Source organism: Sminthopsis crassicaudata, chromosome 1, assembly GCF_048593235.1.
Source record: "Sminthopsis crassicaudata isolate SCR6 chromosome 1, ASM4859323v1, whole genome shotgun sequence".
NCBI lineage: Eukaryota > Metazoa > Chordata > Mammalia > Dasyuromorphia > Dasyuridae > Sminthopsis > Sminthopsis crassicaudata.
Window position 1 is genome coordinate 35616851 of NC_133617.1, and position 13489 is coordinate 35630339.

The following is a 13489-nucleotide window of genomic DNA, read 5'->3' on the forward strand; positions in this document are numbered from 1 at the left end:
TCCAGAGACACAGGCGTGGAATATAGAAAAGTTTAAAATCAAATCGACTGAATCTTATGTTTCCAACTGGCACCTCCTTGATCCTACCTTGATGTCTCCATAGACTATTAAACTCAACATATCTAAAACTGAGTCATTATCTCCCCTCATCCCTCCTCCAGATTTTCCTATTTCTATTAATGGTACTGTCATCCTTCAAGGAACCCAGGCTCTGGAAGCTTCCATTCTGTTACCCCTAAATCTTATCAGTTGCTCTAGTGTAACGGTTGCTCACTACCGTTGGTGTCTACCTTTCTCTCAACTCTCATCTCTGGCTCCTAGAAGCTGTAGCATTAGCAGTGGCCACATCCCAGTAACTGCTTGGGCAAATGGTTTCAACAAGATTGAGTGAGGGGAGCATCTTCCCCAAACAATCAACCAACCATCAAGGCAAGCAGATTTTAAATGACTTGTCCAGGTGGAGTCCCAAAGACTGAGTTGAAATCTGGACTCAGACACTTCCTAGTTGTGTGACTGTGGGCAAGTCACTTACCCCTGTTTGCCTCAGTTTCCAAACTGTAAAATGAACTGAAGAAGAAAATGGCAAACCACTCCAATATCATTGCCAAGAAATGGGATCATAAAGAATCGGACATGACTGAAAAAGACTGAATGATAGTGGCCACCATCATCACTACTTGCTTTCTGACTCTAGGCCCGGCACTCTATCCATTGAGCCACCCAATTGTCCAGGAGAACCTAGCTCTGATCTCATCCTTCCACTTTTCAAAAATCTTCCAGAATCCAACAAATAAGGCCCAAACTCTTCAAAAGATGGCTCCAATCCATCTTTCTAGCCTTCTTTCCCATCCTATATGTCACCCAAATTAGGTTACCACTTCCATGACTTTCTTTATGCCGGCCAATTCTCGGTTTCTGCTTGTGGACTGTCTATCATTTTTAAAGACCCAGATCAAAGGCCTTGTCTTCCCTGAAACATTCCCTGAAATCACCCACCCCAAACCGCCCTCTACCTTTTAACTTGGCTTGGATCTCTATTACAGCCTAGTGGCATTTTAGTTTAAATTAAAAGTTATTTTGTATGCGACTCATATTCCCTACTAAATGTGTACTTCTTGAAGGTTAGAAGTACTGAATTACTTGAAGGTACTTGAAGGTTACAAGTCCCCATAAGGGAATTAAGCAAGAATTATATATGCTTTCTTACCCTACAGTAGAAATAGTCTTAGGACAGAGAGCTTGGCCCTGGTGAGAAGGAATTTGCTATTCAAAGACATATTAAAGAACTTGGGCTCTCTGACCGGTGGACTATTCTGTACTCCAAAAGACCTTGGCCCCTGGGGAACAAAAGCCTTCCTTCTAGAGAGAAAAGTTTTTAACCAGGTTCTGGGAACGGACAGATGTGGAGAAAAGTCACTGAGACTTTTCCTTAGTCTGAACTTGGCCTGTGAGAAATGTCCTTCCCTTAAATGGCTTAAACTCAACAGAGAGAGAGAGAGAGAGAGAGAGAGAGAGAGAGAGAGAGAGAGAGAGAGAGAGAGAGAGAGAGAGAGTCAGAGAGAGACACAGAGAGACACAGAGAGACAGAGAAAGAGAGAGACAGAGAAATAGAGACAGAGACAGAGAGAGAGATGAGAGACAGAGACAGAGACAGAGACAGAGATAGAGTTAATAGGGATCTTTATTGAAAAGAGGTAAGTCTTTCCCACTGAATGCAAAAATTGGCGGCAGAGAGAAGCTCTATGACCTGGGCAAGCACTACCTCACAGAAGTCATGTGCTCAGTGGAACAATGGTGGGCAGTAACCAGGAGACTAATAAACAAGCACATCACCCCGAAGAGAACGCATACTACTAGAGTCCAGGGAGGAGCAATGCCATAATATACTCGGAAGGCATTAGGGCCCCAGAAATAGGAGGATGAATTATTCTTCCACCTGAGGGCCCTAGCCATCTGTATCCCTTACACTTATCTCCCAAGTCACTCATCATCCTCTATCTCCCAAGTCACTCATCATCCTGCATCTAAATCCGCCCTTAAGATTGGATCTTCCCAAGGCCCGGACGTACAGAGTGAGCTGCCACCATGGCGGAAGACTTCACAGTATGGGACTACATGGTGTTCATGTTCACGTTGCTCATCTCAGCCGCTATCGGGGTCTACTACGCTTGGGTGGAAAGAGGCAAGCAGACGGAAACGGAATTCCTGATGGGGGGCCGCCAGATGTCGGGGGTCCCCGTGTCATTATCCCTCACGGCCAGCTTCATGTCGGCAGTCACCGTGTTGGGCACCCCGGCTGAGGTCTACCGCTTTGGGGCCATGTTCTCGCTCTTCTGCATCTCCTACCTCCTGGTGGTCATCATCACCACGGAGGTCTACATGCCCGTGTTCTACCGGCTCCGGATCAACAGCACCTACGAGTACCTGGAGCTTCGATTCAATAAGCTAGTCCGCCTCCTCGGAACCGTTTTCTTCATCACTCAGACCATCCTCTACACCGGAATCGTGATTTACGCTCCAGCGCTCGCTTTGAATCAAGTCACGGGTTTTGAGCTCTGGGGGGTGGTGGTGACCACGGGCCTCGTCTGTACCTTCTACTGCACCTTGGGAGGCCTCAAAGCCGTCATCTGGACCGACGTGTTCCAGTCCGTGATCATGGTGGCCGGGTTTTCTTCCGTTATCATACAGACAGCGAGACTTCAAGGTGGAATAAGTACCGTCATGGAGCACGCCGAGGAAGGAGGAAGATTAGAAATATGGGACTTTAATCCGAATCCTTTACAGAGACACACTTTCTGGACAATTATCATAGGCGGCACCTTCACGTGGACCAGCATTTATGGCGTCAACCAGTCCCAGGTGCAGAGATACCTGGCCTGTAAAAGCAAAAACCACGCAAGACTGGCCCTTTATTTAAACCTCCTGGGGCTCTGGGTAATCCTGACCTGCGCCGTTCTCAGTGGCTTGTCCCTCTACTCAATGTTTCGCAACTGCGACCCGTGGACGTCCCACAAGATCCGCGCCCCGGATCAGCTCATGCCCTACCTGGCCGTGAACATCCTCCACGAGTACCCCGGCCTGCCCGGGCTCTTTGTGTCCAGCGCTTACAGCGGAACGCTGAGCACCGTGTCCACCAGCATCACCGCTCTAGCCGCCGTAACTGTTGAAGACCTCATCAAACCGCAGCTGGTTTCCCCTTCTCAGAGGAAACTGTCTCTACTTTCTCAAGGAATAAGCGTGTTCTTCGGGATACTTTGTATCGGGATGGCTGCCCTGGCCTCCCTAATGGGAGGCCTGTTACAGGCCGCCCTCAGCATATTCGGGATGATTGGAGGTCCTCTGTTGGGTCTCTTTACTCTGGGACTTTTAAATCCCTACGCCAACTCGCTCGGTTCTTTTTTCGGTCTGATGTTTGGATTTTCTTTTTCGATATGGGCTGGAGTTGGGGCTTATTTTTACCCTCCACCTCCTTCCAGGACATTACCTTTACCTCTTTCTGTGGCAAACTGTACCGGGGCTAGTAGGAGCTTGCCTCTGAATTTTACTGGCTTCTCCGAATACTCACTCTTGGTGCCCTGGAGAACGTCTTTCAAAAGAAGTTTTCTAATGAATAGTTTATATTCCCTTTCCTACCTCTACCTAAGCACTTTGGGGACACTGATGACGATCCTTATGGGATCAGTTTTCAGCTTCCTAACAGGTGGACATGAACAGTCTATAGATCCCAAGTACCTCTGGAACAAAGAAGATATGTCACTGGGTCAGTATTTAACAAGGAAAAGAGAAGAGAGTTCAGAATTACCGGGTTAGCATGTTGGAAGAAGTTGATGAATCTTTAAAAACCTTGAGAATCTTAAAATAAAAAAATTGAAAAGAAACACTAGATGTTTTCAATGAGGCAGCTCAGAATGGGTGATCCTGTAGGATGGGTTATTTTTATATTTCCTAAGATAATTAAGATAAAGGTAGCTAGGTGGTGCAGTAAAATAGAGGACTGGGTCAGGAAGTGGAATCAGGAAGTCTTGAGTTCAAATCCAGCTCAGATACTTAGGAGTCATGTGACTCTGGATAAGTCACTTAACCTTGTTTGCCTCCAAGTTTCCTTATCTGTAAGTTAAGTGGAGAAGGAAATGGCAAAACACTCCAGTAACTTTGCTAAGAAAACTCCAAACAAGGGTGTGAAGAATCAGTTGGAAATGACAGAAAAAAATGACTGAACAAAACCAATAACAAATGTGCATAAGAAGAGATTGACCATCTTACTCTATTTTCACTTGATCAGACCACATTGAGAATGCTGATTTTAGTTAATGGGTATCACAATCTTATTTTAAGGCTAATAGCAATACCTATATGGTGCTTTAAGTTTTGCAAATTGCTTTTAAATACATTAACTCATTTGATCTCCACAATAATGCTGTTAATATCCCCATTTCGCAGATGAGGAAACATCCAGAAAAACTGATTAAGTGACTTGTCACACAGCTAAATTGTCTGAGGAAGAATTCCAATTCAAGTCTTCTTGACTGGATACCCTTTGTCCTAGGTACAGAAAAAAGCACTGAAAAAATGGAATATCCAGAAGTGAAAAGACTAGGAAATTAAATCAATCAATTAAAGGAAAAAGGGGAGAAGACTAGGAGGAGGGGAAGAAAGAGAACAAGCTTTTATAGAATGCCTACTATGTGCCAAGCACTAGGATAAGTACTTTACAAATATGTCATTCTATAAACTATCCTAGAATATAGAAGTCATTATTATCCCCATTTTACAGGTGAGAAAAATGAGGTAAACAGAGATTAAGTGACTTGCCAAAGATCACAGAATTAATAGGTGTCAAAATCTGGAAATAAACTTGGGGGGGGGGGTCTTGAGCTTTAGGACCAGGGCTCCATTCACTGTGCCCTTTAGCTGTTCTGCCACTAATGGTGGGGCTGAGGGAGAGGAGACGACAAAATTCTCAAAAAGCTTTCATGTAAAAGGGATTATTATTATCTCCTTGGCACCAAAGGAGAAAAGTGAGGGTCTAAGGAAAACCTTTCTACTGATGAGAGTCAACCAAAAGTGGAATGGATCACCTTGGAAGGGGGCTCCCCATCAATTAAAGTACTCAAGTGGAGGCTGGATGACCCCAATAGAGTTGGATGTGGAGACAATTCTTACATGGATTGGAGGAGACAGCCTCTGAGATCACTTCCAATTCAGAAATTCAGAGATAAGGAAGCAAAGACCAAGAAAAGCTATAACCTCTCAAGTCTTATTGCCCTGTTGCCCTTCAGTCCCGTGGATAGAGATCTGCTACAAGACCACCACCACCATCCCCCACCCCAAGCAATAAGGTAGAGATCTATCTGGGATTCTGGGTGATAATGGGCCAGCAGGTCAAGAAGGCTGGGAAAGAGTTAAATGGAAAAGCAAAGCATGGTATGATTAGGAGCTAAGACCCGATAGTACAGACAGGAGATGAGAGCAGCCTGTCATACCAAGTGGGGGAAGACTAAGCCCTTCCCCATCAATGAAGAAACCAGCAAGAAAGTCAGAGAGAACAATTTCCTGCTTAGAATTTCTCTTAAAAATGTGGGAGCCAGAGGAACTCTGTAATGGGAATGACCAAACAAAGCTGTCTCAGACATAATTGGCTGCTCTTGTTCAGTGCTCTTGTTCATTTGCACTGAGGACAGGACAAAAGAAAATGAGCTTTCAATCCAATCCAAATTCGTTAAGCACCTACTGTGTGCCAAGTATTGTGCTAGGCACTTAAATCTAAAGACAAATCAAAATTAGGCACTGCCCTCAAAGAGCTTACATGTAGTGGGGGATGGACACAAGTATTAAGAACTCACTATATGCTTTGCACTGTGTTAAATATTTTAGAGATATTATCTTATTTTCAATCAATAGACATTTAAGAGTCCACTATATGCCAGATCTTCTAAGCATGCTATATTTTCAATTAATAGCCAATCAACAAACCTTCATTAACTATTAATTGGCTGTTAAACATTTATTAGCTATTAATTGTGTCGGGCACTGTGTTAAGCATTTTGTGAATATCTTATTTTCAATCAATAATCAATGGACATGGGGCAGTTAGGTGGTGCAGTGGATAGAGCACCAGCCCTGAATTCAGGAGGACCTGAGTTCAAATCAGGTCTCAGACACTTAACACTTCCTAGCTGTGTGACCCTGGGCAAGTCACTTAACCCCAGCCTCAAAAAAAAAAAATAAAAAAATCAATGGACATTAAGAGCCCACTATCTGCCAGGGTAAGAATTTTACACATACCTTATTTTCAATCTATAGTCAATAAAGATTCATTAACTATTTTTTGAAAGAAGTTTCTACTTTTTTTTTTAATTTTGCATCATTTCTTCTTTTTGATATTTTTATTTTCCCCAGTTACATGTAAAACAATTTTTGTTTTGAAAATTTTGAGTTCAGATTCTTTCCCTTTCTCCCTATTCCCACCCTCCATTAAGGCACATGTGAAGTTATGTAAAACATTTACATGAAAATCAATGTTGTAAGATTCCCCCCAAAAAATAGTATGATTCAATCTATATTCAGACACAATCATCTCTTTCTCTGGATATGGATAGCATCTTTCATCTTAAGTCCTTTCAAGTAATCAGAGATCATTGTATTGCTGAAAATATTCATTAACTTTTAAACATTAATTTTTCAGGCACTGTGCTAAGCATTTTACAAAATATCTTATTTTCAATCAATAAATATTGGTTAAGAGCCTACTATGTTCCAGGGACTGTGATAAACAATTTATAAATATCTCATTTGCTCTCACAACAATTGTGGAAGGTAAGTACTATAGCTGAAAAATTTGAGGCAACAAAAGATGAAGTGACTTGCCTAATAACGCACAGCTTAGTAAGTGTTTGAGGTTGAATTTGAAATCAGGTCTTAATTTACTCCGGGGCCAATGCTCTATCAACCATGTCACCAGCTATCTATCAAAGAAGCAAAGATAAGAGAATATGTTTTAAGTTTTGTACAGAAGTAGGAAATATATTTTTGTGTTCAAGGATCAGTAAGCTGACCTGTTTGGCTAGACTATACAGTGAATAATGGGAAACATGTTAGTTATTCTGAAAAAAGAGGGTAGAACCAAATTTTAAATATCAAACTCAAAAATTTATATTTTATCCTTGAGGCAAGGCAATAGGGAGCCACAGAAACTTCTAGGGTGGGAGTGACGCAGATTTGTGCAAGTTTATCTTGGCAGCTCTATAAAGAGCTTAGGATCAGAGAGAAGAGGTAGTTTTTTTTGCAAGTTTTGGCAAAGAGTGATTGTGGCCTGAACCAGGTGGGTGGCTATAAGTTGAATAATGGAGACAGAAGTCAGATATGCTGTACAGAAGTGTCATTTAGATAGAACTAAATGCACAAATGGAATATTATGCACCTTAAAAATTAATGAAAAGAGTGATCTCAGAGAAACCAGAGAAGACTTGTATGAACTGATGCAGATGGCAAAAAGGAGGACAATTAACGACTTCATTGTCAACACTTTGTCTTTGTTTTTGTCAACTTTGAAGTACTTAAGAACTCTAATCAGTGAACTAGCCAATCATAATTCTTCAGGACCAGCTGCTGATGAGGAAATTAGTCTAGAAGAGCAGAAAGAGAAATACATTTTCAGAAACAGACAATGTGGGAATTTATTCTTCTTAACTTTGCATATTTGTTGCAAAAGTTTTGTTTCCTTTTTTTTTTTTTTTTTTTTTTTTTTTTGATTGGAAGAGGTGAAAAGGAAAACAGAACTGGGGATGGGGCAGCCAAAAAGAGAAAGAAGGAAAATAAAGAGAATTATTGAAATGTTTTTAATAATAGAAAGACAAATAAGATATGGTATTACAGAATGTCCAAATATCTTAGTGCAAACTTTAAGCTAAGAAAGAAAAAAAAATAAGAGGCACTTACATTTTAAATAATAGACAAATAGGACTAGTTATTTACAAAGTATCCCAAGTTTTTAGTGTATTATTAAACTTATTAAATTATAAAAAGCTTAGTTTAATTTATGATATGCTTTAAAGGTAGCTATTAAACTAGTAAAGCTTAATTGAATTTTATATATTTTAAAATAAAGGTGAACTATGGGTAATAAAGTTTCACATACAATCCTCTTTTTCAGTTCTATTTTATATGTAAAAATGCTTATTTGGTGTTTATTAAGGTTAGAATTTTAAAAATAAAATTTGGGAAGAGAGGAAAGGAAGAGGAAAGAGAGGAGGAAGGAGAGGGGAGGGAGGAAGGAAAGGAGGAGGAGGGAGAGAGACATGAAGAGAAAGAGGGAGAGAGAGAGACAAAAAGAGATAAAGACAGAGAGGAAAATAGATAAAAGAATGAGTGGATGAAACTGCAAACTATAGAGAAAGATAAAGTAAATAAGAAGGCAGACAGAAGGGTGAAAGGATAATAGACAAATAATGGATGTAGAGGAATGAATGTATGAATAGAGAGAGATGGATGGATGGATGGATAGATAATTAATAGAACATTTATAAAACACCATGTACTGATGAGGGGTGTGGTCCCTTTAAGAAACTAGTCCTTTCAGATTGATTTATTCCTTTCTGATTCCCACTCCCTTCTAGCTGATGCATTATCAATTCAAAAAGCAGGACCTTTGATTCGCAAATCCTGGTCAAAAGCACCCCTTTGAATTCCAATAGGAGATCCGGGTCTGTCTCAGCCCTCACAGGATCTGAGCCAACTTGGGCTGCCCCAACCCCCATTCTAATGATCTGCTCAGGTTTCCCAAACCCCCACCAAGCAAATTCTAGCCTTCACTGAAACCTAGGGAGGAGTTAATTTGGGACTCACCCACGGGCCCCTTTACCTAAATCTCTCCCTTATAAAAGAACCAGACTGGAGTCCTCTCTTTGCAGAGGTTCCAAACATGCCAGCACCATACCTGGCACCAAAGACTCTCTGCCCACTGGAACATTGTTTTTGGTGCCCTCTTATCTCTACCTTCACCTTTAACTAACTAGATTTTAACCTTACTTCCAAACACCACAATAAACCTCTTTTATCAATCTAGGTTTTTGGATCTGTAAATTCCTTTACTGGGAACTCTTGAGCCGCTAGTAGACCTCATTTAACTTCGTATCCTTGCGCCGAATCCAAAGGGGTTTCAGGGGAGCTCTGTTTGACTCCCTGTACCCCGAACCTGCCACTAGACCTCAATTACACCTAATTTCATTTAGGCACCCCAATTCTAGACTTCATCATGTATGAGATACTGTACTGAGTGCCCTCAAGGAACTCACATTTACTTTTATTTTATTTTCATTCTGATCATCAATAAAACATTTCGTAAATGCCAACTGTATACTAGAAACTTCGCAAAGTGATGGAAATACAAAGAAGTTGACAATTGGAAAATCAGTAGATTGATCTGGACCATCTACATTCCCAGTTTTCTACAAAAAGAAGCAAAAACAAAACCCCTGCCCTCAAGGAGCTTACAATCTATTCTAACACATACTACATCAAAGAGGAATTTGCCTAGACATGGTAGAACAAATAAAGGAAATTCTATTATGTAGAGTATTATGTAGAGTCCAATATGCTTCTTCCTCCAGTTCTCTCTCCATTTTTTAAGAAAATGCTGCAAAACCTCTCTTGCTTTCTGTTCCTTATTCTCCATCTCTGATGCCTTATCTCTATCCCGGCTCTCATGGGAGAAGGAGAAGAGATGGAGGTGCTTTGGGGCCAGGGCAGGGCTGGGGAAGAGAGCCTTTCTTGGGTTGAATAGGTCCTTCCCAAGCCCCAAGATCAAGGCTCTGGGTAGGCCTTTCCCAAAGCCTTTTTCCTCCAGCATCCCTTCCCTGGAGTCCTGGCCTTCTGCCCTTCTGCTGAGCTTGAACAACCCCTTAATTCAAATGCATCCCTGCCTAGCAGCCCACTTCCGATGCAGCAGCAAACACAGCAGCGAATGTTAGTGCTCGGAGGCATCTGCTGCAGAGGGAGTTTTCATTTAAATCAATGACATATTGATCCATCTTCCAGGCTGGCAGGCTGAGGGCACAGTGTGGGGCGTTCTTTCCACTGGACTGGCCCTTCTGCTGGCCTCAGTATAAAACCGATGCCAACCGTCTCCTCTCAGAACAGGGAGACCTTTCAGGGCCCCCTGGGAGGAGGTCACTGGGGGAGGGGCAGTTCAATGGGTTCCTTCTCTAGGCTATAATTATCAGATCCAGAGCTGACGCCCAAGTTCTTCCTTCCAGCACAGGAACTGACTCATGGGTTCAACTTTCCCTTAACACAGCCTGCCCACAGCTTCCTCCTCGACTCTTTCTGGAACTGCCCTGCTTTTCAAGTCAGCTGTCCCAGTTTGGGCGCCTGAGGACTGACCAGTTCCTTCCTGCCCTGGAGGAGCCAGGACACCTAGAGAACAGGGGTGGCCTCCTCCCGATCCCTCTTCCTTTTTCCTCCAGACTGGGTCTGAAAGAACCTCACAAAAAGGATAGGGGGAGCTTGGGGCAATGGGTTCAAATTCTGACTCAGCCTCCTACTACCCATGTGACTTTGGGCAAAGCCCTTAACACCTCTGGGCTTATTTCCCCATCTGCAAAATGAGAGGGTTGGCTGGCGGAGCTCCTCTGAGCCATAGTTATTCTCCCCAGTCCGTGCTCTCTTTCTGATCTAGCCTTCCCCTTCAGCAGGCTCTCTAGCCTCAAGTCCTTCACAAAGAAAGTCCATCAGGTACATGGTATAGTGGGCAGAGAGCTGAATTTGGGGGCAGGAAAAGACCCGAGTACAGATCCCACTTACTCGATGAATAACCCTCACGAGTCACTTGGTCTCAGCTTGCTTCTTCATCTCTACAATAGGGATAATAATAGCACCCACCTCACAGAGTTGTCCAGAGGATCAAATGAGATAATATACGTCAAGCATTTTTGTTATAGAATTTTATATAATATTTAGTTATATAATTATTAGCTATTATTATTTTTATATTTTGTTATATAATATTTTATTATATAACTATTAGCTATTATAATTTGTTATAATTAGCTATTTTTATATATTTTATTAGATAATATTTATTATATGTTTATTAGCTATTATTATTTATATATCTTGTTATATAATTATTAGCTATTATTATTTATATATTTTATTATATAATTATAGCTATTATTATTTACATTATATGTTGGTATATAATTATTAGCTATTATTATTTATACATTTCATTAGATCATATTTATTATATAATCATTAGTTATTATTATTTATATAGTATTTTGTTATATAATTATTAGCTATTATTTAGATAATATATTGTTATATAATTATTAGCTATTATTATTTATATAATATTTTGTTATATAATTATTAGCTACACTGTGGGGTACTGTGCTACACTGGGTATATAAAGTAAAAAATGAAATAGCCACTATCCTCAGAGAGCTTACATATTAATCTATATACATATATAATTATGTATATTCATCCACACATATGTCTATATATGTTGTTTCTGATAGAATGTAAGCTCTCATAAATATACATATGTGCATAAACATACATATTTTACATACACACATATGTGCATATATACCCACATGGCGGTGGTTCATCCTTTGTTCTTGAGGAAGACCCAAATAGCATGGCTATGTTAGAGTCGAGTTAACAGTGTGTCCGACTGTGGCTGACCAGACCAACAGGAGCTCAGAACGCTCCACCACAGGCCGGACGCAGATAATCCGAATGGACATTGGGACTGGAGTCTCTGACTTTGCACATCTTGCATTCCTCTTCAGCTAGTGCAATTCTGCTTCATTATGGAACATGGCGCCTTCTTGGAAACAGGTACACCATGCAGGGCAGCCACGTGACATCGTCTCCCATGCCTCCCAAAGGATTCCAAAATTCTTCAGCGCGACCTTGAGACGTGGGTCCTGGTATCCCTTCTTCCGACCTCCATTTGAGCATTTGTCTTATGTGAGATCTCCATAAAATAGACGAATAGATCTGGCATTTGAACAACATGGCCAGCCCATCAGAATTGTGCTCTCTGCAGGAGAATTGAATGCTTGGCAGTTTAGTTTGAGAAAGGGTGACTCAGTGTCCAGTGCCTTATCCTGCCAGGTGATTTTCAGAATATTATTGTTATTATTATTTTGCTAAGGCAATTGGGGTTCAGTGCCTTGCCCAGGGTCATACAGCCAGGAAGTGTTAAATGTCTGAGACCAAATTTGAACTCAGGTCCTCCTGACTTCAGGGCTGGTGCTCTATTCTAGCTGTCCCTTCAGAATATATATTTTTTATAGTTTTTATTTATCAGATATATGCATGGGTAATTTTACAACATTGACAATTGCCAAAGCTTTTGTTCTACCCTTCAGAATATTCTTAAGACAATTCAAATGGAAGCCATTCAGTTTACTGGCATGGAGCCGGTAGACTGTCCAGGTTTCCCAGTCACATAACAATGAGCTTCAGTTTGATAGTCAGTCTAATATCTCTCCTCTCTCACACTTTCCTTCAGAACTTCCCAAATACTGAGGCAGCTCTGGCAATATTATTATCAATATGTATATCCCTGGGAAGTATACTGCCAAAGAAATTGAACTTATCCACAGCATTCAAAAGTTCTGTTTGCTATAATAGTTTTGTACACATAAGTATCTATATATACACATGTGTGTGCATATATGTATAGCTGTTATATAATGATTAGCTATTATTATTTGTATAATATTTTGTTATATGATGATTAGCTATTGTTATTTATATAATATTTTGTTACATAATTATTAGCTACACTGTGTATAGATACATGTATGTACCTAACTATATATGCATATATTTGTATATACACACATGAACACGTGTATCAATCACCTAGGTGGTATATACACAAGAAGGCTCATCTTCCTGAGTTCAAATCTGACCTCAGACACTTCCTAGCTGTGTGATTCTGGACAAATCACTCTGTTTGCCTCAGTTTGCCCCTCTGTAAAATGAGCTGGAGAAGGAAATGGGAAACTACTCCAGTATCTCTTACCAAGAAAACCCTAAAATTAAGGTCATAAAGAGTTGGACATGATTGAAAAAAAAAATGACTGAACCACAACAAAATCCAAGATTTTAAAGAGGAAGAAGCAAACTTGGGACAGGTGAAATCACTTGTGCAAGATCACAAGGTAAGAAGTGGCAAGACCAGGACTACAATCTGGAGTCTCTAGTTCTAAACCAAATGCTCTTTCTACAACCCCCCATTGCCTCTCTATCTGATCAAAATGGCCCGTCATATATTAAGAGGGGAACTAATGTTCAGAGATAAACTTAATGACTGTTGGACACAAGCCAGGCCATGGGTCTATGCTATCCCCATCCCCCATATGTCCTTGGGGCGCCCAGATGCCAGCTTACCTACTCTGTCCTGGCTGTCAGAGAAACCACCCCCCATGTATGTCTACCTTCAAGGACCCAGCAGAGTGAGTTAGAC

The 13489-nt window shown here is 40.9% G+C and overlaps 1 pseudogene; it reads left to right on the plus strand.

Moving 5' to 3' along the window:
* The first annotated feature begins 1764 nt into the window (after positions 1–1764).
* On the plus strand, positions 1765–3878 carry LOC141560734 (sodium-coupled monocarboxylate transporter 1 pseudogene; annotated as a pseudogene).
* Positions 3879–13489: the final 9611 nt, after the last annotated feature.